The sequence below is a fragment of the Euphorbia lathyris genome, chromosome 6, assembly GCF_963576675.1.
Source record: "Euphorbia lathyris chromosome 6, ddEupLath1.1, whole genome shotgun sequence".
In the NCBI taxonomy this organism is placed as follows: domain Eukaryota; kingdom Viridiplantae; phylum Streptophyta; class Magnoliopsida; order Malpighiales; family Euphorbiaceae; genus Euphorbia; species Euphorbia lathyris.
In genome coordinates this window covers 50499221-50525791 of record NC_088915.1, presented here as the reverse complement: position 1 = coordinate 50525791, position 26571 = coordinate 50499221, and positions in this window count along the sequence as shown.

Genomic DNA, 26571 nt, shown 5'->3' with positions numbered 1-26571 from the left:
ATGATTTAACAACTCTTAACTCTCGACCTAGATATATGATTCGACCAAAGGATCCGAAATCCCAGATTTCTCATCCATTAATCTCACCAATTGTTATCCCTAGCTTAATTTTCAGTTCTCTATAATTAATTGCATATTTAGTTAATGCCAATTCCATCCCAATTCTATTTTGTTGAAACACCTTTCCACATAATTTTGATTTGACAAAATTGTTTAAGTATAACTTAAAATACATATTCTAAACACACTAAGTTTAAATTCTTTGATTTATGCTACTAATGTGTTTGTTCAATGTTGAGTTAAAACTGTTATAAGACATAAGGATTAAATGGCCCAAGCCCATTACGGAAGCCAAGGCCCAAGTCAAACAACTCAGTACACTCGGCCCGCGTTTGTCAAAATGTTGTCGTTCTGAACATAACGCAACTCAGCATGAGAAGGATCTAGAAGACCTTCAGGAACAACTTCAAGATGAAGCTGCTGAGTGGTCTCGACAAACGTACAAGACAGCAGCTGGCAAAGGAAAACTTCCAGATAAAGTTTTTCTTCTTTTGGCAAAGTTCAGATGACACAGTATGCTGTCCAGTTGACCTTACCATGAAAGGAGAGACCATCTGCTGAGCTGACCGAGGACAGAACATACACCATTCTGATTGGCCGAGAGCTCTGAGCAAGTCAGGATGACAACAACATATAGCCGTTTCCCTCCAACGGTTATTTCGAAATTCAAAATGACCGATGCCCAGACGTCTCTATAAATAGTGCCATCACAAGCTTCACAACACACAGAACTTGATCAAGCAGTTACGCTGGCCAAATTTCTACAAGTTCTGCAAGCAAAGAAGCAAAGCAAATTCTTACACTACATTTCTTATATCTGTGTAAAAGTCTAGAGTGATTGTTTCAATCGTCTAAAGTGTCTTAGCAAATCTTTGTATAGGACAAAACACTTATCATTTCTAGAGATAGAAAGGAGAGGCTGAGTACTCGGTTTTAGTACTCAGCGAGAGATTAGGATTGAGTAGAAGTATAGAGGAAGGTACTATTGTCATACTCAGTTGCTGATATTGTAAAAGGTTTGAGGCTCTACCTTTAAAGAGCTCAGTAGAGGATTTGAAATCTCGGAACGTGTTTCGGGGACATGACGTAGGCTTAGAAGAAGCCGAACCTGGATAAATCTGCTGAGTGAAGTATTTCTTACCTTTAACTCCTTATTTATATTGCTTGCTTAAAATAACCAAAAACTGACCAAGTAAAGAGGTCAAGTTGAGTTGTGCGCGTTGAACGTCTGAGCTCAGGAATAGACTCTAAGTGCTATCTCCTGACTCAAGCTAAGAAACTGACCTAGTCACCTGTTGACTAAGCCAGTATCTTGCTGTTTACTCAGCGCCGCTGTTCAAACCTTTTTCTTTAGAAAAAGAAGTATGCCCTAATTGCGAAAAAGTTTAAATAGTTCCTAACCCCCCCTTGGAACTATACTTGCAACCTTACAAGGGACCAACAAGTGGTATCAGAGCTTTCAAGCTCACTCTAAAAGGTCTAACAACCTTGAGCTGATCCCTACCATGGGCGAAAACAGCACTCGGTTTCTCCCTAGAAACCAAACAACTCAAATACTGCCTGAGGGGCTGTCCATTACTAGGCCTCCCCTATTCTTCGGGTCAAACTATACCTTCTGGAAGAATAGGATGAAAAACTTCATTCAGGCTACAAACATGAGTGCCTGGCTATCTATAGTCCAAGGCCCATTTGTACCTGTCGAGGTTGTGGCTGGCCAAACAGTTGTAAAAGCTGAGGCCAAATGGACAGAGGATGATCTTAAGAAGCTTCAAAACCATGCTTCGGCTATCAATATGCTTCACTGTGCGCTCGATGCTGCAGAATATAACAAAATCTCAGGTTGTGAGTCGGCGCAAGAGATCTGGAAAAAGCTAGAAGTCACCTACGAGGGAACAAATAAAGTAAAAGAATCCAAGGTGAATCAGCAGATGAGACTGTACGAGCTGTTCGAGATGAACAATGATGAGGGCATTTCAGACATGAACGCAAGGTTCACCAACATCATTAATGAGCTCAAGAGACTTGGGAAAATCTTCACTGAGGAAGAACAAGTCAAAAAGATACTCAGGAGTCTTCCTAAAGACTGGCAAGCAAAGAAGACAGCAGTTGAGGAAGCTCAGGATTTAACCACCTACAAATATGACGAACTCATCGGTTCATTGCTGACCCATGAGATATCCATGAAAAACTTTGAGGTGAAGGAAAAATCTGAAGACAAGAAGCAGAAGTCACTTGTCATGAAAGCTGACTCCACTGACGGGAGTTCAACTGATGATGAGGAGATGGCTATGTTCACAAGGAAGATGAAAAGGCTATTTAAGAAGAGTGACAAATACTTTAAAAAGCCTTACAGAAAGTTTGATAAGTATAAGGCTGACTCAAGTGACAGCAAATACAGAAAGGACAGCTCAAAGCCCATTACATGCTTTGAGTGCCATCAAACTGGCCATATTAAGTCAAACTGCCCCACGCTGAGGAAAGACAAGAAAAGTGGGAAGAAAGCAATGGTGGCTACTTGGAGCGACAGCGATGAGTCTTCATCCACAGAAACTGAGGCCACCGAGTCAGCGAAGATATGCTTCATGGCTGACGAACTTGCTGAGCCATGCGTCTCTGAGCATGCTGACCCATTCATCGCATCAGATGATGAGGAGCAATCAAATGAGGTAATTTCTCTTCCCCAGCTCAGAAACGATATGGTTAATGCCCTGAGTGATCTCTATACACTTGTCAAGAAGTGTAATAAGAAAGTTAGAGCACTCAGCAGGCGCTGTGACGAAGTGGAAGAGGTCAAACTGAGTGACCTCAGATTCCTTCTTCAGGACAATTCAACTCTGCATGATAACATGAAGATCATGCATGAGTATGTCTCTGAAGTCCAGTCAGTTTCAAAGAAACTGAGGAAGGACGTCACAACCATCCAGAACCAACTAAAGGTTCCTAAGAAAAATAACATTCCTCTGAGAACTCAGTACCAAGGTACTAAGCAGAGATGGAATCCCCAGCGAAAAGTTCAATGTGACTTTTGTGGGAAGTTAGGACACACCACTAAGGTGTGCTGGCACGCTCAGCACTGGGGTGCTGACAAGTCAGTGAAACATCCTAAACAGAAGGTCAGTTGTGACTTCTGTGGAAAGAATGGCCATACTGTCCATGTATGTCGCCATAAAATAAAATATGATGCTTTACCTATTGCACCTAACAAGCAAGGACCCAAAAAGAATTGGGTACCTAAAAGTAACTAGTTACAATGCAGGTAAGCCTGAGATGTGCCGAGAAGTCAAAGATGTGGTATATTGACAGCGCATGCTCAAGGCATATGACGGGTGATGAAACTCAGTTCATCACGTTTGAGCGTAAACGAGGAGGAAGCGTAAGTTTTGGAGACAACAAGAAGGGTAAGATAGTAGGGTCAGGAACCATCGGAGGTAATCCTACTATTGAATTTGTCTCCTTAGTCAGCGGACTCAAATATAACTTACTCAGCGTAGCTCAGCTATGTGATAATGGGAGAAAAGTTATATTTGATGCTACTGGATGTAAAATATACGAGGGTAAAACAAATGAGTGAATTTTAACTGCCCCTCGGATAGATAATGTCTTTATGCTAGATTTAGAGAAAAAGTTTTCAAAAACTGTGTGCTTAGTATCAAAGGAAGAAAATTCCTGGCTATGGCACAGGAGACTTGGTCATGTAAGCATGGACCTCCTGGCCAAACTAGCAAGAAAGCAATTGGTTGAGGGACTGCCTGAACTTAAATTTCAAAAAGATCAGTTATGCCACGCTTGCCAAGCTGGAAAACAAACCAAGCAATCTTTTCATAGCAAAAATATTGTCTCAACTAAACGTCTGTTAGAGTTGCTACACTTGGATCTCTTTGGTCCAGTCCAGCCGCTGAGTCTGGGTGGAAGAAGATTTTCCTTGGTCATTGTAGATGACTTCTCTCGGTATACGTGGGTTATCCTGCTGACCAGCAAGGATGAGACCTTTGAGACATTTTCAAATTTGGTTAGAAAAATTGAAAATGAAAAAGACCTAAAATTAGCTCACATCCGTAGTGATAATGGTGGAGAATTCAAAAACCAAAAGTTTGTTGAATTCTGTGAAGCCAGCGGCATTGACCACAATTTTTCTGCTCTTAGAACACCTCAGCAAAATGGGGTTGTAGAAAGGAAGAACAGAACTCTGGTTGAAATAGCCAGGACAATGCTGGATGAGCATAGGCTTCCAAAGTATTTTTGGGGAGAGGCTGTTAACACAGCATGCTATATTCTTAATAGGGCTCTAGTTAGACCTATATTAAAGAAAACCCCCTATGAACTTTGGAAAGGACGAAAGCCCAATATTGGATACTTTCGTGCCTTTGGCTGTAGATGTTTTATTTTAAATACCAAAGATAGCTTAGCAAAGTTTGATTCAAAAGCTGATGAAGCTATCTTTTTGGGCTACTCAACAAACAGCAAAGCATACAGAGTTTTTAATAAGCGAACTCAAGTTTTAGAAGAGTCAGTACATGTAGAGTTCGATGAAACTGACCCTGCAGGTAGATACCAGCCGCTGACCGAAGATGATCCAAACTCAGTAACCACCGCGGACCCAGAACCAGTTACTGAGTCATTCACGAAAAGGCTGACCAAGAGTAAGAGTGAACCTAAGATTACCTTTACTGACCCATCTACTTCTGCAGAGATTGTTGAAACAGAAACAGCACAAGACATGAATCTACCTAAAGAGATAAGGATCCCGAGAGGGCACTCAGAGAGTGCGATCCTTGATTCTGCTGGGAATACCCTGATGACGAGGAATCAACTCAGGAAGTACCTCAGCAATGTTGCCTTCATCTCAGTACAAGAACCGAAGAATTTCGCTGAAGCTGAGTACGATGAATTCTGGATGAACGCAATGCAAGAGGAGCTCGATCAATTCAGAAGAAACGATGTATGGGAGCTAGTACCTCATCCAAAGAGTCAAAAGACCATCAGAACAAGATGGGTCTTCAGGAACAAGATGGATGAACAAGGAAACGTAGTCAGGAACAAGGCAAGGCTTGTAGCTCAGGGCTACAGTCAGCAAGAAGGTATTGACTACGGTGAGACCTTTGCCCCAGTGGCAAGGCTAGAGGCAATTAGAATTCTATGTGCATATGCATCTTATATGAATTTTAAATTATTCCAAATGGATGTCAAAAGTGCATTTCTTAATGGAGTTATAAACGAGGAGGTTTATGTAAATCAACCTCCAGGTTTTGAGGACCCTAAGTTCCCAAACCATGTTTACAAACTCAAAAAGGCTCTGTACGGCCTCAAGCAAGCACCACGTGCTTGGTATGAGAGGCTGACCAGTTTCCTGCTGACTAGAAATTACGTCAGGGGTAAAGCTGATACAACCTTATTCATTAAGAAAAAGGGTAAAGATACCCTGCTGGCCCAAATTTATGTTGATGATATAATATTTGGTGCAACTAACGAATCAATGTGCAAGGAGTTTAGCAAACAAATGCAGACTGAGTTTGAAATGTCCATGATGGGAGAACTCAACTTCTTCCTCGGTCTTCAAATTAAACAAGGAAAGAATGGCATCTTCATCAGTCAAGCCAAATATGCCAATGAGATATTAAAAAAATATGACTTGGAGAATTGCAAGCCAATATCCACTCCTATGGGCACTGACATTGTCCTCTGCGCTGGCGAGAATGGTAAGTCAGTAGACAGCAAATTATATCGAGGTATGATAGGCTCTCTACTTTACTTAACAGCCAGTAGACCGGACATTCAGTTTTCAGTATGCTACTGTGCTAGATATCAATCTAACCCTAAGGAATCTCATTACATTGCTGTAAAAAGAATCCTTAGATACTTGCAAAGCTCAGTGAACGCAGGTTTGTGGTATCCAAATACTCATGATTTTACACTCATCGGATACACTGACGCTGACTATGGATGGGATAAGCTAGAACGTAAAAGCACCTCTGGAGGATGTCACTTCTTAGGAAGCTGTCTTGTATCCTGGTTCAGCAAAAAGCAGGCGTCAGTAGCTTTGTCTACCACTGAAGCTGAGTACATTGCTGCTGGTCATTGTGTTGCTCAAGTCCTATGGATTAAGCAACAGCTTGAAGACTATGGTGTTCAAACGAAGACAATTGAAGTCAAGTGTGACAACAAAAGTGCAATTGATCTTTCCAAGAACCCAATTCAACACAGCAGAATGAAGCATGTCAGCATCAGACATCACTTCATTAGAGACCATGTACTCAAGGGTGAGATCAAGCTGACCTTTGTCCCAACGGACGAACAGCTTGCAGATATCTTCACGAAGCCACTGGCCCGTGAGCAGTTCAGCATACTGAGAGAAGCAATTGGTATGTTTAATCCTCTTCAGTAAATTCTTGTGCTAAATGAATATGAATGCTGAGTGACTTACTATGCTGAATGATTGATTGTTTGCTGAGTAACTCATCAAAACTGACTGAACATCAAATACTGAGTAACTTGCACACTGAGTAAATTAGTTTAAACTTAAACTTTAAAATCATCCGTAAATGCATTACTGGCCACTCAGAATATCAAACGCTTGACATTCTAAATGCTGAGTGTTAGATCCGTTAGCATAAATGCAAAGCACGCGTATAGCCCTAGGATGACGTATTCGCCGTATGTGTCATAAATGCCAGGATCTTTGTCGGTACACAATCCCAAGGCAAAACTGACACATGGATTCGATTAAGATCCACACCGTTCATTCCGTCTATAAATTATGGGAATTTCCCCATCTTTTATTTTTTACGCTTAATCAATTCTAAAGGCAAAGAAACTGCTTTGAACTCCTTCTCTCTAAAATTCCTCTAAACCCTCCCATCTTCGAAGAATGACTAAGCTATCCTTCAATGTCTCCGGTGCCGGCAACCAAAAGACCAGCTCCGATGAACCTATTGGAAATCCCCCTACGCCGAGCAAGGGAAAAACTATGCACTGAGGTAAAAGGCAATGATAATGACAATGACAACGCTGACTACCTGTGCACTGAGGTAAAAGGCAAAACCATCTTCGTCAACCCTCTCTACATAGGAAATCTTCTCCAGCTAAAAACTGAGGGAGCAAGGCTGAGAAGATCAGGAGATCAGGACAAGACTAATTATGTACACAGCTTCTGCAAACCCGATGGCTACTCAGGAGAAGTGTCAGCTTCTTCAATGGGTCAGCACCAGAAGATGGCTCACTACCTGCTGAGTTATTTTATTTACCCAAAGATAAACTGCACTACATCAGCAACAAACTTTGAACAATGCTTCATATGGCACATGCTGACGTACACCCCCATCAACATGCCTGTCTTTCTCGTTGCTAGGTTCCTACGCAGCACGAGTACAATGAGGCTCGGGTCAATCATAACAAGAATCCTCATTGACCACAAGATTGACCTCGAAGGTGAGGAGAAAAATAAAGGGACTGAAATAACAGCATCCTCGCTGAGGACACTGAAATTTGGACAACCGTTGAGAAAGGCAAAGCTGCTGCTGCTGCTGCTGCTGCTGGCCAAGCTGAGGAAGCTGCTGAGCCCAAGAAAGGGCGAAGAACTAAGGCCCCAGCTTCTCGCAAGAGGAAATCTGCTGAGACTCCTTCTAAAAACGTTGAGAAGAGAACCAGGCAAGGTGAGCCTGGAACTGAGGAAGCTGCCGAGCAACCTCAGAAGAAGCAGAAAACTTCAACTTTGACTCCTCTGGAAGCCATACCGACCGACTTCATTGTACCAGGTGACTCTCACTTCACCCAGTGTCAAGGTACATTTGCTGAGTCTGAGGACCCTGAGGTCCAACTAGATGATCACTTCATCTCTCAAGTTGAGGAAGAACTTGATGGAGATAGTACTGAGGAAGAAGAAGAAGAAGAAGCCAGCGGTCAGGATGACGCTGAGGATTCTGAGGAAACTGCCAGTGAACATGAAGCTGAGGATGCTAACCCTGGGTTAGCTGGTGGAGATGTGCATGTCGACACTGAGTTGGCTGTGGGAGTTGAGCAAGTACTTGACCAACACACTGTTGATCAAGTTGAAGAGCAAGCTGACCAGATTCATACTGAGCAACAGGAATCCTCTCCTACTCACTCAGAAGAACCTGCTCCTACTGACACTCCACCTCGTAGAAGGCGAAAGTTGGTCAAGGCCAGTGAAAATCCAGTCATTGAACTTCCTATGCAACTTCTAACTCTTCCTAACATTGTCCTCTCTAAGACAACTAAGGACCCTTCTACCGTCCAACTTAAATTCTTCAATCGCCAATCCACTTCCACTACATCGGCGCAATTGGAAAAACAAGCCTCTGTTTCTTCTCAATAGGAACATGCCGACCCCAATGCCTCAGTAACATCAACCAGTCAGGTTGAGCCGTCTACTGTTCATGCTGTTTCCTTAAGCATGGTGCTGACTCCCCATCCTTCTGCCATCAGCACAGACAGTATTCGCATTACAACTTCTCAAACTCAACTCTCTGCCGATCAATCAACTATTCCTTCAACTCAAGTGCAGATTGAGACTTCTATTCCAGTCACTGACCAGGTTACACCCTTCACTCCACTTACTTCCGGTCATACTGATGTCCCTGAAGGCTCGCAAAGCCATCTGAATGCCACTGAGTCCGGCAAAAAGATTATTGACTCAGTGCAAGCCTTAATCAGAGACCTTCAACATTCCACTTCTCCTGCTGCTGGATCTTCAATTCTTGAGACCACCCAGCTCTCCCAGGTCACTCAGCTTCTTAACGAAGTTAAGGGACTCAAGGATCTGCTGAACATCGTCTTACCCTTCCAAGCTCAGCAAGCTAAGCAGGATTCAATTGCCAAGTTGGCAGAGATACAGCTGACAACAGTTCAACACCTGAACTCTCTCCATCACCAAGTCCAGAAGTTGTCCGCTGTGAACACTGACTACGCCACTTCCTCTGAACTCAAAATGCTCTTTGCTCAGCTTCACACTGAGCAACTGAAGACCAACGAGCAAATGGTGTCATACAGTCAGTGCTCAGTAGAGCAAATCGGTGAGGCTATAAGGCTGCTTAATCTAAATAAGCAAGAGATGGATACTGACGCGTTGAAGCAAAATGAGTTGTTGTCTCTCGCACAATAATCTTTCAACCACATCCGTCATAACAATATCCAACGTCATCATTATGACTCAGCTCTCTTGAAGACATTCCACCAAATCTTTGCTGGCCTTTCTGAAGCTCTTATCTGGCAAGCCAAAGCTCAAGCTTACAGTGTAAATATGCTCAGTGCTGTTGATCTCCGAATACCCGTAGAGGTCTCAGCAGATGGAGTTGCCATTTTTGATGGCGTAAATGAAAGCGCTGAGAAGCTAAAGGAGCTTTCTCAGGAACTGACTCGCGCTGTCCTAACCGATGCATTCAAGCTCCCCGAAGTTGAAAAAACGGGGGAGAAAGTGCAAGCAGCTAGAGCTCAGCATGAGCGACGTCAGTACGAGCGAAGTCAGTCACAAGGCAAGAAAAAGAAATAGATAGGCTAGCTCAGCATAGGCTAAAACAGTTGTAATCTTTTTGTTGCCGTATCTATATATGTGTTGATATATAATTACTGACTTCTATCATATATATCATATCTGCATTTCTTATTCAAATCCTGAGTTATGATATATATTGCTATATACTGAGTTATTAAGTATCTTCAATTAAATCAGCCATGTTTAACACTTGTAAAATTATTTGACTAAATCAAATGCTGAAAACATGTTTGACATTGACCTATGTGTTTATAAAACATTCTGATAAGAACTCATTGAACAATAAATTACTCAGCGAACTCTATATGACTAAACCTTCCGCTTTATACTGAGTAAATAGAATATGTTGAAATAGCTGACCTATATCTGAAAACTGACTTTAGACTTACTCATTTAAACCTTTAAATGTTTTAAGTAAAACTAAGTCAGTAGCTCAACCTTTACGAGGGAGTTCGCTAAATTATACTAGGTCAATTATCATGGGGGAGCTCATACTGAGTTCCTTGCTGAATAGTTTTGCCAACATCAAAATGGGGGAGTTTGTTGAAACACCTTTCCACATAATTTTGATTTGACAAAATTGTTTAAGTATAACTTAAAATACATATTCTAAACACACTAAGTTTAAATGCTTTGATTTATGCTACTAATGTGTTTGTTCAATGTTGAGTTAAAACTGTTATAAGACATAAGGATTAAATGGCCCAAGCCCATTACGGAAGCCAAGGCCCAAGTCAAACAACTCAGTACACTCGGCCCGCGTTTGTCAAAACGTTGCCGTTCTGAACAGAACGCAACTCAGTATGAGAAGGATCTAGAAGACCTTCGGGAACAACTTCAAGATGAAGCTACTGAGTGGTCTCGACAAACGTACAAGACATCAGCTGGCAAAGGAAAACTTCCAGACAAAGTTTTTCTTCTTTTGGCAAAGTTCATATGACACAGTATGTTGTCTAGTTGACCTTACCATAAAAGGAGAGACCATCTGCTGAGCTGACCGAGGACAGAAGATACACCATTCTGATTGGCCGAGAGCTCTGAGCAAGTCAGGATGACAACGACATATAGCCGTTTCCCTCCAACGGTTATTTCGAAATTTGAAATGACCGATGCCCAGACGTCTCTATAAATAGTGCCATCACAAGCTTCACAACACACAGAACTTGATCAAGCAGTTACGCTGACCAAATTTCTACAAGTTCTGCAAGCAAAGAAGCAAAGCAAATTCTTACACTACATTTATTATATCTGTGTAAAAGTCTAGAGTGATTGTTTCAATCGTCTAAAGTGTCTTAGCAAATCTTTGTATAGGACAAAACACTTATCATTTCTAGAGATAGAAAGGAGAGGCTGAGTACTCGGTTTTAGTACTCAGCGAGAGATTAGGATTGAGTAGAAGTATAGAGGAAGGTACTCTTGTCATACTCAGTTGCTGATATTGTAAAAGGTTTGAGGCTCTACCTTTAAAGAGCTCAGTAGAGGATTTGAAATCTCGGAACGTGTTCCGGGGACAGGACGTAGGCTTAGAAGAAGCTGAACCTGGATAAATCTGCTGAGTGAAGTATTTCTTACCTTTAACTCCTTATTTATATTGCTTGCTTAAAATAACCAAAAACTGACCAAGTAAAGAGGTCAAGTTGAGTTGTGCGCGTTGAACGTCTGAGCTCAGGAATAGACTCTAAGTGCTATCTCCTGACTCAAGCTAAGAAACTGACCTAGTCACCTGTTGACTAAGCTAGTATCTTGCTGTTTACTCAGCGCCACTGTTCAAACCTTTTTCTTTAGAAAAAGAAGTCTGCCCTAATTGCGAAAAAGTTTAAATAGTTCCTAACCCCCCCTTGGAACTATACTTACAACCTTACAAGGGACCAACATATTTGTCTTGACATTTGGACGTTTGATTAGACTTAGTGGCTCTGCAATCCTGTCTCCATGTGGGTTCGACCTGTGCTTGCACACTTTATTACTTATTGCGATAGGTTTATACTTGACCTTAATTTTTCTATATATCCAAGGAGCATCAGAAAGATCGCTTCATCATCTTTAGAGTCAAACTTGGCAAGGTTGTCTTTCGTATTGAGTATAAAACATTTACAACCAAAGGCACAAAAATCTCCAATGTTGGGTTTTCGTCCTTTCCAAAGTTCATAAGGGGTTTTCTTGAGTATAGGTCTAACTAAAGCCCTATTGAGTATATAGCACGCTGTGTTGACAGCTTCACCCCAGAAATACTTTGGAAGCCTATTCTCACTCAGCATTGTCCTAGCTATTTCGACTAAGGTTCTGTTCTTCCTCTCAACTACCCCATTTTGTTGAGGAGTTCTAGGAGTAGAAAAATTGTGGTCAATGCCGCTGACTTCACAGAATTCATCAAATTGTTGGTTTTTGAATTCTCCGCCATTATCACTTCGGATGTGAGCTAATTTTAAGTCTTTATCGTTTTCAAGTTTTCTAATAAGTGTTGAAAACATCTCAAAGGCTTCATCCTTGCTACTCAGAAAGATGACCCAAGTATACCGAGAGAAATCATCTACAATGACCAAGGAAAATCTCTTACCGCCCAAGCTGAGTGGCTGGACAGGTCCGAAAAGATCCAAGTGTAGTAATTCCAATGGACGCTTGGTTGAGACAATATTGTTACTTTGAAAAGACTTTTTGGTTTGTTTACCTTGCTGACAAGCATTGCATAATTGATCTTTCTCAAATCTAAGTTTGGGCAAACCCTCAACTAATTGCTTTCTTGCTAATTTGGCAAGGATGTCCATGCTTGCATGACCAAGTCTCCTATGCCATAATCAGAAATTATCTTCCTTTGATACTAAGCATATATTTTTTGAAAACTTCTTTTCTAAACTCAGCATGAAGACATTGTCAACACGAGGGGCAATTAAAATCAAATCATTTATTTTTCCCTCGAGTATCCGACACTCAGTGGAATCAAATACAACCTTTCTACCGCTGTCACGCAGTTGAGCCACGCTCAATAGGTTATATTTGAGACCCCTGACTATGGAGACTGACTCAATAGTAGGATTTCCTCCGATAGTACCTGGTCCTACTATCTTATCCTTTTTATTGTCTCCAAAACTTACATTTCCACCTCGTTTATGCACAAGTGTGATGAACTGAGTTTCATCACTAGTCATATGCCTCGAGCATGCGCTGTCAATGTACCATAGCTTTGACTTCTCCGCGCACCTCGGGTTCACCTGCAATTTAAACTATTCATCTTTAGGTACCCAATTCTTTTTGGGTCCTCGTTGGTTAGCATGAACAGGTGAAGCATCATATTTTATTTTATGACGGCATACATTTATGGTGTGGCCATCTTTACCACAATAGTCACAAAAAATTACCCTTTGAGGGTATTTCCTCTTTTGGTCAGCACGATGGTGCTGAGCATACCAACACACATTTATAGTGTGTCCTCTTTTTCCACAACAGTCACACTGACTGTTCTGCTGAGTGTACTGTCTATACTGACCAGTACCTTGATACTCAGCATTTGGATAGAACCTTTTCTTAGCCGATGTACTCAGCTGGTTCTGTATAGATGTGATGTCCTTTCTCAGCTTCTTAGAGTCTGATTGGACTTCCGAGACAAACCGATGCATGATTTTTAGATTTTCATCTTGCCTGGTGTTGTCTTGAAGCAGATGTCGGAGGTCACTCAGTTTGACCTCTTCAATCTCATCACATCGCTTGCTGAGTGCTCTTATTTTCTTATTACACTTTTTGGTCAGTGTATAGAGATCACTCAGGGCATTAACCATTTCATTTCTTAGCAAAAGAAGAGATGTTACCTCATTGGAGTGTTCCTCTTGGTCAGATCCATCTGAGAGGTCAGCTTGCTCAGATCAGTAGTGGTCAGCAGATTCGTCATCCATGAAACATATGTTTGCTGACTCAGTGGCATCAGCTTCTGATGAGGTTGACTCATCACTATCGCTCCATGTTGCCACCATTGCTTTTCTGCTACCTTTCGTTTCTTTCTTCAGAGTGGGAAAGCTTGATTTAATGTGCCCAGTTTGATGGCATTCAAAGCAAGTGACAGGCTTCGAGCTGTCCTTCTTGTATCTGCTGTCGCTGGACTCAGCTTTGTATTTATCGCTTCTTCTGAATGGCCTTTTGCTGTTCTTGTCATTTTTTCTGAACAGCTTCTTCATCTTTCTGGTGAACATGGTCATCTCCTCATCATCTGATGAGTCAGCTTCCGTTGAGTCAGCTTTCATGACAATAGATTTTTGCTTCTTGTCCTCTGACTTTTCTTTAGCTTCAAAATTCTTCATGGAGATCTCGTGGGTCAGAAGAGATCCTATGAGCTCATCATATTTGTATGTGGTCAGGTCCTGAGCTTCTTCCACATCTGTCTTCTTAGCTTGCCAGCTCGTGGGGAGACTCCTTAAGATTTTCTTCACCTGTTCTTCTTCTGTGAAGTTCTTGCCGAGTCTCTTAAGATTATTTATGATATTGGTGAACCTTGAGTTCATCTCAGAGATGTCTTCATTTTCGTTCATCTCAAACAGCTCGTACAGTCTCATGTGTTGATTCACCTTGGACTCCTTGACCTTGCTAGTACCTTCATAGGTCACCTCTAGCTTTTTCCATATTTCTTGTGCTGACTCACAACCTGGGATTTTGTTGTACTCTGCAGCATCTAAAGCACAGTGACTCATATTGATAGCTGAAGCATTATTCTGTAATTTCTTAAGGTCATCTTCTGACCACTCAGTCTCACTTTTAACAACTTTCTCGTTGTTTACAATTTCGTAAGGAACAAACGGGCCTTGGACTATTGCAAGCCATGCACTCATGTTTGTTACCTGAATAAAAAATTTTCATCATGTTCTTCCAAAATGTATAATTTGACCCGAAGAACAAGGGAGGCCGACTAATAGATAATCCCTTATGGAGTATCTGTGTTGTTTGATTTCCTGGAAGGAAACGAGTGCTGTTCTCAGCCATTTACAGGGATCAGCTCAAGATAGTTTTATCTTTGAGTAGTGAGCTACTGCGCTCTAATACCACTTGTTGGTCCCGTGTAATGTAATAGGATTAGTTCCAAGGGGGGGGGGGGGTTAGGAACTAATATAACTTTTTCGCTTAATTATGCTGACTTAATTAAATGTTTAAATAACTTCACTCAGTTTTGGTCAGCAAAGCTGAGCGTGATGTAAGACAGCTTTAGTCAGAGGCTGACTAGAACTGTTTCACTTGTGAGTTGGGAAATAACACTTAAAGTCAGCTTCCAACTTAGCACTCTGATTACTCAGCGCCGGCTTATACAAATTATATACTGAGTAATTTAAGCAAGCAACGCATACATATATATCAAGAGAAGGGTTAGAGATTACTCAATAGTCTTATCCTGGTTCGGCCTCACCACCTACGTCCAGTCCCCAGAATCCTTCCGGGCTTTTTCAATCCACTACCGAGCTCTTTAAAGGTAGAGCATAAACCGTTTACAAAGCAATTGAGTATGCAAGAGTACCGTCCTCTATTCGTCTACTCAATCCTACTGAGCGTTATAACCGAACACTCAGATTTTCTCTACTGCTGAGTACTAAAATCGAGTACTCAGCTTCACTCTCTCAACCTTTACAATTGATACAAGATTTGTTCTCTCTAAACGAAGAACACTTTAGATGAATACAAATTCACTCTAGACTTTTACACAGAGATTGGATTTGGGTGTAAGAACTTGCTTTTTCTATTTAGACAGCTTCTATTTTGGATTTTCACTCTTGTGAAGATTTGCTTTTCTGTCTGTGCTTTCTTGTATTTCGGCAAAGGATCCAAGTGATGAATTTGTCCTTTTATAGCAATTTCTGAAGCTCCAATGATTTGAATTCGGACATATCCGTTGAATTCAAACGGTCTTCTTTCATCATTGATAGGTCAGCGTTCAGTAATTGCAGGCCAATCCTGTCGTCTGAATTTAGTAGGCGCCAGGCTTACCAGTTTCATCTTCTTACGCCAAGTTTATCTTCTTGCCAAACGCCAGGTGATCCATGTGTCTCGAAAAGGTCTCTTGGCGTAATTCCGAGGCTTCTGAATTGGTGCAGACCTTTGTCGGACTTTGTCTTCTAGTCAACGGATCATTGGTGCTGTCCTAACGAACACTCAGCTTGACTTAATTGACGTTGCCTTTTAAGATCTCCTTTGACGAGGCTGAGTTACGTTCTACTCAGCTTCTTCGGTCAGCTTCGTCTCCAAGCGTTTGTTCTGAAGAAGACTTTTCTTTTATGATGCTGAGTTGTGTTCAACTCAGCTTCTGTGGCTCATGCTGACTTTGTTCTGTCTTACTTTTTATTCCTGTTCTCATTTATTAATATACTCAACATTGAACAAACACATTAGTACAATTAAATCAAAGCACTTAAATTTAATTGTCTTAATCATGGGATTAACTTAAATAATTTTGTCAAATCAAAATCATGTGGAAAGGTGTTTCAACATGCATCACTTCTTGTAACTCATGTGCCACTCCAATAAACATCTCCTCTAGCTCTCCATATCATGATCCAACTGAGTACAACAATCTCGCTAGTGCTCTGCAGTATTTGACTCTCACTCGGCCAGACATCTCCTACGCAGTTCAACAAGTTTGTTTGTTGATGCATGATCCGAAAACACAACATATGGCGGCAATCAAAAGCATACTTCGGTACATCAAAGGCACTCTTGATCTCAGTCTCACACTCACACCTTCCTCTCTAAGCACTTTGGTTTCCTATACTGATGCTGATTGGGGTGGTTGTCCTTACACACGTCGCTCGATATCTGGTTACTGTGTCTTCCTTGGAGATAATCTCATATCTTGGTTCGCCAAGCGCCAACCTACTTTATCTCGCTCTAGAGCTGAAGCCGAATACCAGGGAGTTCCTAATGTCGTTTCTGAGACATGCTGGATTCGAAATTTTCTTCTTGGGCTCCACTGCCCGATCCAGAAATCTATCCTGGTATATTGTGATAATGTAAGTGCAGTTTATTTGTCTGGTAATCATGTTCAGCATCAACGCATAAAACACATAGAGATGGACATTCATTTTATGCGAGAAAAGATTGCCAAAGGCAAGGTTAGGGTTCTTCATGTTCCTTCTCGACATCAAATCGCCGATATCTTCACCAAAGGTCTTCCGCGGCTTCTATTTGATGACTTTCGTTCTAGTCTCAACGTTCATCCTCCTCCCGTTTTGACTACAGGGATGTGTTAGATATGTAATTATCTTGTTTAGGAAATATATTTGATTGATTTGTAATTATCACATTAGCATAATTATAGACATAATTATAGAGCTTGTTTTTTGTAAACTCTTGGATATTTATACTCTCATTGATCAATAGAAATCCTCAAGGGTTCTACCTCTATTAGATTTTTAATGTCCTCATCTTTATAATTTTCTTATGAATGATTTTTAGCATATATAGTAATCTTTGGCTTGCCTTTCTTACTGAATGTAGTCTTTATTATGTTACAAGAATTATATCTAATTATAAGATATTGAAAATTAAGTAAACTAAACTGGAATTATATCATTAGACTTTAAAATAGCAATAATTAAAATAGTAATTTTAAAATAATAATAATAGTTCTAATAATAATAATAAATAATTATAATTATAATAAATAATGATAAAGTACTGAGCTTAACTGAACTGGACTGAACTGAATGCTACTGAACTAAAATTATTAATACTAAAATTAAGTAACAAAGAACATGACTAGTGTGATGAGATACTATTTATACTTCAACTCGGAAATTATAATTTATCTACCATGTCATTAATCCTAACTTGGTAACACTTTGGATAATTTGTTTTAACGATCTGTGTCATTATCTGAAATTGACACATCAACCTTTAAAATAACTAATCATATACTAATATGTGTTATGTTTAGATTAATTTGATAAAAAAAATGCTAAACTATAGATAAAAATTGATATTTAAATCGATCATGTAAGCTAATTATATAGTAGTTAGGGGTGGAGACAACCCAAGGTCCAAGAGTCACAGCCCCCGCCTCCAACACCACTCCTGCGTAGGGGCAGTGCCATGTTCTTGGACAGTCCCTTTAAGAGAGAAATATTTATACTTATAATTGTGAATGCGAAATAACAAAAAAGAATAACATAACACAATTGATAAAAAAATTTCCTTTAAATCAAATATTAATATTATTATCTAATATAATTTTGAGTTTTAATTTCCGTGCTTTCTGTGCTTTTTATAATTGAAAATTTCCGTGCTTTTCATGTTGGATACTTTTAATTTTATAATTAACACACCAAAACGAAAAAGTTTTATCATACAGACTAATTTTTTTTTAACCAACCATAACGTGTTCGACTTAAAAAAAAATTACCCGGAATCACAATGTTAAAATTAGCTCCTAAATATGGAAGCCTGACTCCGTATAGCTAAATTAATTCATCATCTAAAATTATACTAGTTGCAACACAAGATATCTGGTGGAAAATGAAGATGACATTTATGATTATGCAGCTAAAAAGTGGAGTACCAAATAAAGTTGGTAGGGGGTAATAATAGAGATACTTTTAAGATGAGAGAACGTTCTTATCATGCTTCTTAAATTTAATATTTATACACATTTGCCATGTGATTTTTATGGAGACTAATACGACAACAAATTGATTCAAAAAAAAAATATATATATATACAACAAACTAGCTAATACAATTCAACCTAGTTTTAATAATATAATCTATAATCGTACCACTTGTAAGAAACTCAGAAATTTATTACTTGTTTACTAGAATAATGGACAAAAATACACCAACTAAATTGACGTAAATAAATATATAAGAAAATAATGGTCGTGATTCGTGAATATGATGGACTATATAATAAGCTTTATTAATTAATTAATGGATTTGAATCAAAAAGTTAAACTGGTATGGAATTTATTTGAGAGAATAAGACACTTTATATATGAGTGAAGTGTCCTATTATGTATAAACAGAAACAAACTCACTCAAATCTGTTTAGAGAAGAATCGTAAAAGAGATAGGACTTCGAGTTTTCAAGCGATGGTTACATTTGTCCAACACTCTTACTTAGAGTAGGACTATAATACTCTAATCGGAAAAATATCACTTCTAGAAGGGTCATTTGAATATCTAGTATGAACAAAGAGATATAGTTAATGGTCAAATCTCAATACTTAAATCAAAGGTCTCGATTTTTACACTCATCATGAGATTTCCCCCCTGTAAGCCCAATCTAGTCTTTTAAGGCTAATAGGAACTTTAACGGTTATTAGAAAAAACCTTTCTCGAGAATGTTTTGAATCCTCTTAAAATATGATGTGTCGTATCAGCTATGTAGGGTTCGTGAACCCTATAAACTCACCTCCCAACCTCCAATTAGACATTCACCGTGTCTGTACGGATTTTGGAGAAAACCATTATTCTATCCAATCATAAATGTTATGTTTCCTTCATTCATACCTAAGACACGAATCACCTTTTGTTTTCCTTAATTTTGTTTAACTTTTCAATTACCTTTTTACATTGAATTTTCACTGATCGTCTTCTTTATTGAGGAACTATTGATCTTATTTGCTGAGGAGCTTTTGATTTTGATTTCTATTAAGTTTTCTTTCTTTTTCGCCATGTATTTTCCACCAATGTCGGATGGCTCTCACCATGCTTGGAATATGACCTCTCTTTTTGAAGAAAATACTAGCAGCAACAACTTTTCATACTCCAATGAAAGGTTTGAACAATTAGTTCACGAGGTTAAATAATTCACCTCCGAGCTATGCATTCCTCCACATAATCCTAGGGCTTCTCAAGAGACTAGAGGAAGTCGTTCCCTTTACTCCTGATACCAACCGCCCTAAGGTCTCTAAAGGCCTTAAAAGGTCCCGGTACCAACCGCCCTAAGGTCTTTAAAGGCCTTAAAAAGAAATTTCATAGCATGACAAATAAGGTCTCAACTGCATCCCATGATGCGAATGCGGCTCAACATCCGGTGTTGGGTTCGTCTCTACGTTCGTGCGGGTTCAAGCATTATACTTCCTCTACGGGACTATCATCTAAGGCTCGTGTTTGATATTTGGCTCCTCAGCCACCTTCTGATCCCGAAGAGACTCCCCCATCTCTGGTTCCATCTGCTTTTCATGGAGAAGGTCCATACCATTAGGCAAGGAAGCCTGGTGGGTCGGTTTCTGAGCATTAATGCTAGGAAACTGGCAGTTGCCTCGAGAGTGGCCATAACGACCACAATTGTTATAAGTGACATATAATCCTTTATACTCAATCCTCTGCTCAATCCCATCAAGTTCAAACCGAGCACATAGGGATTTGTTCAAATCTATTTCAACACAGACCCTGGCAAACCTGCCACACACAACCTTTGCAATATTGAGGTCCACTTTAACCGGTTTTCCCACAGCTTCGGAAATAGCAAGTAAAACATCCTCATTATAGTAACACATGTGTAGCTCTAGAAAACGGACCCAGACCATAATAGAATCAACAAGCTTCGTTGATGGACAAAAAGAGGCAGTCCACGAGCGGATAGTGACATAGTGGTCTTGAGCTAACCAGGGACCATCCATTATGACATGCTCTCTATACATGTTGTTATCAAACTTTATGAGATGGAATCCATGCCCCAAGTCCATTATGATATATTCACCAACCGGCTTCCATATTTCCATAATCAGGTTCTGAAGGGCTATAAAGCCTAAATTCCTTCCAAACAGCTTGATAACTAAGGCTTTTTCCCATGACAATTTTGCATTTAGCGTTATCTTGGGATACAAGGAATCGTCCTTCTCAAACTCAATCGATACCTTCCCAGAGGCTCGAAAGGTTCTCCCACGGTCTAACGGTATGTTCATCATTCTTCGAGGCAAGTAAATCCCGCCAAGAGACACGAGGTGGGGGAGAAGCAGCAAAAAGAGGGGGTGTTGAAACACATTTCCACACTAGTTTTGATTTGACAAATATATTTAAATTAGAATTAAATCCCCAAGAAAAATTACCAACACATTAAATTTAAATGCTTTGATTTATTATCACTAATGCGTTTGTTGAGTATTTTTAGAGTAATTAAAATTAGGATTCTTTACATGAAAATCATATATGACAATAATATTATTGTTTTTATCAATTGTGATAATTTAATTTTTAATATATCAAAAGTATAACTTTTTATTCTATAAATGTCAAAGTAAATTTCTAATTCATGAAATGGCCGTGAGAAATAACTGAAAGAATTTTTTTCAACTGCCATATTTTGATACTTGATATAATTGGAATAAGTGATTGATAAAAATATAAATAAGTTTTTAAATTTGAATTTTGTTGTAAATTTCCCTTAAAATTATAAGTGCAAAAGATATCAAAGACAAAAGCCCAATTCCAAAAAGCCAAGTCAATGCCCAAACAAAGTCAAACGGATCAAATTTTGATCCACTCAGCCCAGCACGAAGAAGGATCTAGAAGAATAGTCAACTTCTTCACAACGAAGCTGCTGAGTTCAACGGACACACAGACAATGCGAAAGTTGACTTGACAACTTGGGGACAAAGGCTATCCAAATGAGGAAAGGTTTGGACGCAACAAAGAAGCTGTCGCTGTGCTGACTAGGAATCTTTGCCGAAAATGGAGAGACAATCTGACGCTTACTGACTAAAGCAACTGAAGCACTGATCCAACGACAGAGAAGACTAAGTTCCTATTGGCCGTGACACTGAGCACTGAGGATGAAAGGGACAGCAGAGCCGTTTCCCTCCAAGGGTTGTTTCGAAATTTAAAATGACCGATGGCTTCAAGTGTCACTATAAAAGGCATGTCATTTGCTTCAATCAAACTTGATCTTCAACAAGCTGAAACTCTGAGCAAATTCATTCTTGAAGTTCCCTGCAAAAGCAAAGTAAAGTCATTTTACACCAACTCTTATTCTTGTGTAAACAAATAGATTAGATCTTTCAAAGTGTTCTTTGTTATAGAACAAAAACCTTATCAATTATCAAATTGTTAGGAGACTCTGAGTTGCTCGGTATTTAGCACTCAGAGGTAGATAGTGTTGAGTATAGGTTTATAGAGGACGGTACTCTGTAACTACTCGCTGACTATTGTAAATGTGTTTGTGCTCTATCCAAAAGAGCTCAGTAGTGGATTAAAGCTCGGAAAGATTCCGGGGACTGGATGTAGGCAGGAGGCCAAACCAGGATAAAGCTGTTGAGTAACATTTTCTATCCCATATCTCCTTTATCTTCTTGCTTTTATTGTTCCTAGTAAACACTTAACTTGAGTTTACTGAGTTGTGTGATTTGGTACTGAGCTCAGGAATAGATTTCCAAGTGCTATTTCCCGACTCAACGTTATCAACAACTTTAGTTGTTGATCGACTAAAGCTGCCTCTGACCATACCCAATATCATTGTGCTATCAATCAAAGTGAAAAACTATAACTCACAACGGTAACAAGTCAGCCTCAATACGTAAAATTTTAAATAGTTCCTTTAACCCCCCCTTTAGGAACTTATTCTCATATCACAAGGGACCAACAGGAGGTTCATCCGAGTCCGATGGCATAGGAGGCGGCTCATGGCGTGGGTTGCTGGGGGCGTCTTTCTCAGAAGGTAGTGGATTGCTATAATAATATTTATTAATGTGATACGTTTGTTAGTTACTTTGGTATGTTAATTTGTTAAATTTATTTACGTAACATATTAAATTATTGATTTTTTTTTTTGTTAACACATCATCTTGAATTTATGGATGGTGCATGTTAATTTGATGTATATAAATTTGATGATGTGTTGTATGTAATCAGCAAATTCTTTTTGCTGATAATATAAAACATGTAATTTAGTTTGCAATGAAATGTATGGCGTTTCTATCTTAGAATTTGAAATGGAAATGCCATATTATATGGTATATATGAGCATACAAGGTGGTAAATGAAAGTATACAATGAAATTGAAATTGGTTCAGAAATGTAGAGATCAGGGCAGGTCACGTGAGAATAAAATGGGCACAGGAGGAATCTAGATCTAAATCTTAAGAAATTAGTCAATAGAAACAACTTTTTTATTTGCAATTGGATTACTATACTATGTATGTTCATAATGTGGTCGGCCAATTTTCAGCATTTTAGATTCACATGTTTCCTTAAAACGGATGTAACCCAAATATCACTTTTTACCTTTTTCCTATTCTCGTTTGCTGTTCATATGTATTGAATAAAGGGTCAAATTCAGGTTTCAACTTGGTATCAAGCTTATTTACCACAAATCAATCAAACATGAGTATTAATTCACCGGCCGTTTGGTTCACAAGGAGTAAGGGAAAATGAATCAAGAAAGGGAAACTAAAGGAAATGAAAAGAATAACCATTAATTCCCTTATATGTTTGGATATGTTTAGGAAAGGGAATGAGGTAAAAGGAATCCAATTCCCTAGAGGACATGGGGTAATAACTTAACCTAAAGTAGGGTAATGGTTTAACCTAAAGTGGGTAAAGGGAATGCGTTTTTTTTATAAACAAACAATAACAAAGGGAATGAAACCCTCTCATTCCCATTCTAATTCCCATTCCTAAAGACCTCAAACCAAACGCCCCCTCAGTTCTTAAAATTAGTATAAAGGGTTAAATTAACTCTGGATCAAATCAGCGCTGAAAGTATAATATATTTTTGATATCCAAACTATATTATTTTTACATTTTGATACTTGAAATCAATTTTTACTTAAAACTATTATATTTTACGCAACCGTAGAATGCTTTGCAGTCATCGCATTGCTTTATGCGTTGTGCAGAATATCAATATACTAATACTATTTTAAGTAGTTCAATGAGATTTTTACCCATGTTTCTCAAAGTTTCTATCAAAATTAATTGTTCGTGATCCATCGAGGGATTTTTAGAAATTTCCTTTGTTAGTGCAGTTTTGGCTTCTATTTAATATTTTACCACTTAATCTAATTAATTCATTAGTAAAAAAATTTAAAAAATTTAGTAAAATTAAAATTCTAAATTCAATTACTTCTTATCTAAAATTGGATCTATATAAATAAAATATATCCGAAATTTATTTCTCACAAAGCGTTCTGCGGTTGTGCAGAATATAATAATTTTGATTGATATAGATTGACATATAAATGTATCCACGTGCCAATTATGAAGTTTGAACCACAATTTGAGAAAGAGAACACATGGGGTTAGTACAGAGAATATATTCTCGATATGACCCAATTTTATGGTTTTGGCTTGAGAAACCTCCATAGACCCTGTCAAATATCAGACCGTTAAAGTAATCACAGACCAAATGTCTTAAGGATATTGAATCCCGACTACGAGCACACATTCACCTATCAACAGATGACACATAACATGGCTCACTCCAAAGCTGATAACCACATTGCATAGCTCGATCACAGTATAAATAGAGTAAGACACTTCCTAAGGTACACTACTTCATTCATTCATTAAGCTTATATTATAGCTTTGATTTACTGTTGTGATCATCCTCAAGTGTTCTCACAAAACTGACTTAGACATCAGAGCGGGTTAACCAGATTCCAAACCCTCCTTTGACCCTATTTATATCTTATTTCAGGTTTTCAAGAGGACCTACGAGATTTAGCCACATCAAATTGATGCGGTGAGCGTGGAACAAACATAACAATGACTCACTTACATAGTTACATTCAGTTTCCTTCCTCCAATACACCGCATGCATCTAGAGTACAGAGAGCGACGAAAGAATAAGCACGCTTATTGTAACAGGTCAATAATGACCTAGCTCTGGAAATGTTGAAGCCTTAGAGTGACAACAACGAAGGCTCTCTTAGGCACAATCTCAAGACGACTGGTAGAAAACCTCCGATCAGTCCAAGACGTCGTTAGCATAATGCGACAAGAGCATGTCATTCAAATGGTAGAGGTTAAAGAGAAAGTAGAGATAACAGAAGACACCATCAGATACATAAATAAATATGAGAATACAACCTGCTCTACCTGACATCACACCATCTGAAGCAGCCGTTTGACGGATCGCTGGTGAATCAGCCAAAAGGGTATGGCGACTAGTCAAAGGGAAAAAAGACTCTCCAATACAACAACATAGATCTAGAACTCCCCATCCGCAAAACACAAGGAGAGCCAATAAGCAATCTCCTTTGAGGTCAACCCATTTGAGAGAGGAGAAGCGAACCTCCTTGAATATGAGGATATCAGAATCAAATTATAGAAGGAACAGACACATATTAGGCGACTCTTGATTCGTGAGCAATAAGAAGAAGAAGGTGACTAAGCTCAAGACCTCGGATCGATGGCCACTCAAGAAAAGAGGCACCCTAGAAAAAGATGGAGATTCCAAAGCTAAGTATGAACCAATTCAGAAAGAGTTGGATAAGATGAAAACCACCATCGCTAAGACATGGATCGAGTCAAAGCAACCCGACATAACAAAAGTTGCATTATGGATACTACAATAGCCATATATGTTGTAATGTGCCACCTCTTCCGCAGAACCTTGAAGGATGTCCTTTCTTACTAGTATGAGCAGCTCGGCACAAGATCAATCACCAATTTCAAGCAAATGTCAGGACTATTTGTGAGCCACTTCGTGACATCCATCTCTAAAATAAAAACTATGCAGGACCTCAACTATCTCATCATGCATGAAAATGAAACTTTGAAAGACTACGTGGAGCAATTCTAGCAAGAAGCATCCAAGTCAAGATACTGAATATGGAGGGGATAGTAGGCATCTTATATGCCAATTGCCTCAACAAGGAGTTGTCCCGAGAGTTGGCAAACAACAAGCCCTGAACCTTCAAAGACTTGATGACTTGTGCTAGAGACTTTTATAGATGAGAGGCCCACAGGTTAAATCCTTAGGTAAAAGATAAGGCCGCCTCTACCAGCACATATAGACAGCCCATGAAGGACAGAGACAGGACTGAAAGAATCTATGAGAGCACTAAAAGGGAACAACATTATCGCTGAAAGCTATAAAAAATATAGGTCATGTACTAGGTAGAGAGGAATAGAGTACACATTGCCTACCCTTTAAAAATGAAGAGGTCGCTCTTCATATCAATGACGCGTGTTGCAACTTCCATAAAAGCAAACGACATGATATGGAGGATTGCATGAAGCTTATTACCGAGTTGGAAAGGGAAAGCTAGACCACTTTCTAAAAAATATTGGGCAAGGACAAAGCCCTCTGAGGCGTTATCAATATCATCTTAGGAGGGCCTGCTGCAAAACAAGCATCCAAGAGAAAGAGGTCTCCCGAGATTGAAAAGCCTGAGATGTTGAGGTCATACTTCTCATTCAGTGGAACATCAAATACCCCAACGATAGTGCATAATGAGCCACTGGTGATCGAAGTCTAGATCAAAGTCTTTAAGGTTCGCAAGGTATTGGAAGATATGGGGAGCTCAACAAACATCATAAGAAAGAAGGGCTACGAGGCACTGCGCCTTGAACCAAGCAGGCTAAGTGTAACTCCCTTACTAGGATCACATGATATCTCACATAACAGCAGTTACATATGTAATTACAAGTCTCATTATGAATTATAAATTCATTTAACACGTAGTTATTTTTCTCGATTAACTTGATGTATGTCAACTTCAATCACATGTAAACATTTTCTCACTAAAATGTGGTATCCTTTACATACTATACATATGAAAGTCTTTACAATTATAATACATGTTTAAGTCATTATCCTATATAGAAGATTCAAAAAAGTAAATACATCAAAATACTCCAAAATGCCTAGGCGAGAATGAACTGTCACTGCTGGTGCGACCTTAAACAAAAGTACTCCATCTATCATGTAAAATTTGTTGGCAAGAGATGAGGTGCCTACTCAAAAAAGATATTACACACACACACATATATATAAAACACAGATCAAAATATATTATTATTAAGTTAGCCTTTTCAGTAGAAAGTTAGTCACTTGTTTCAGTTATTACAATAATCATTATTTTATTAATTATG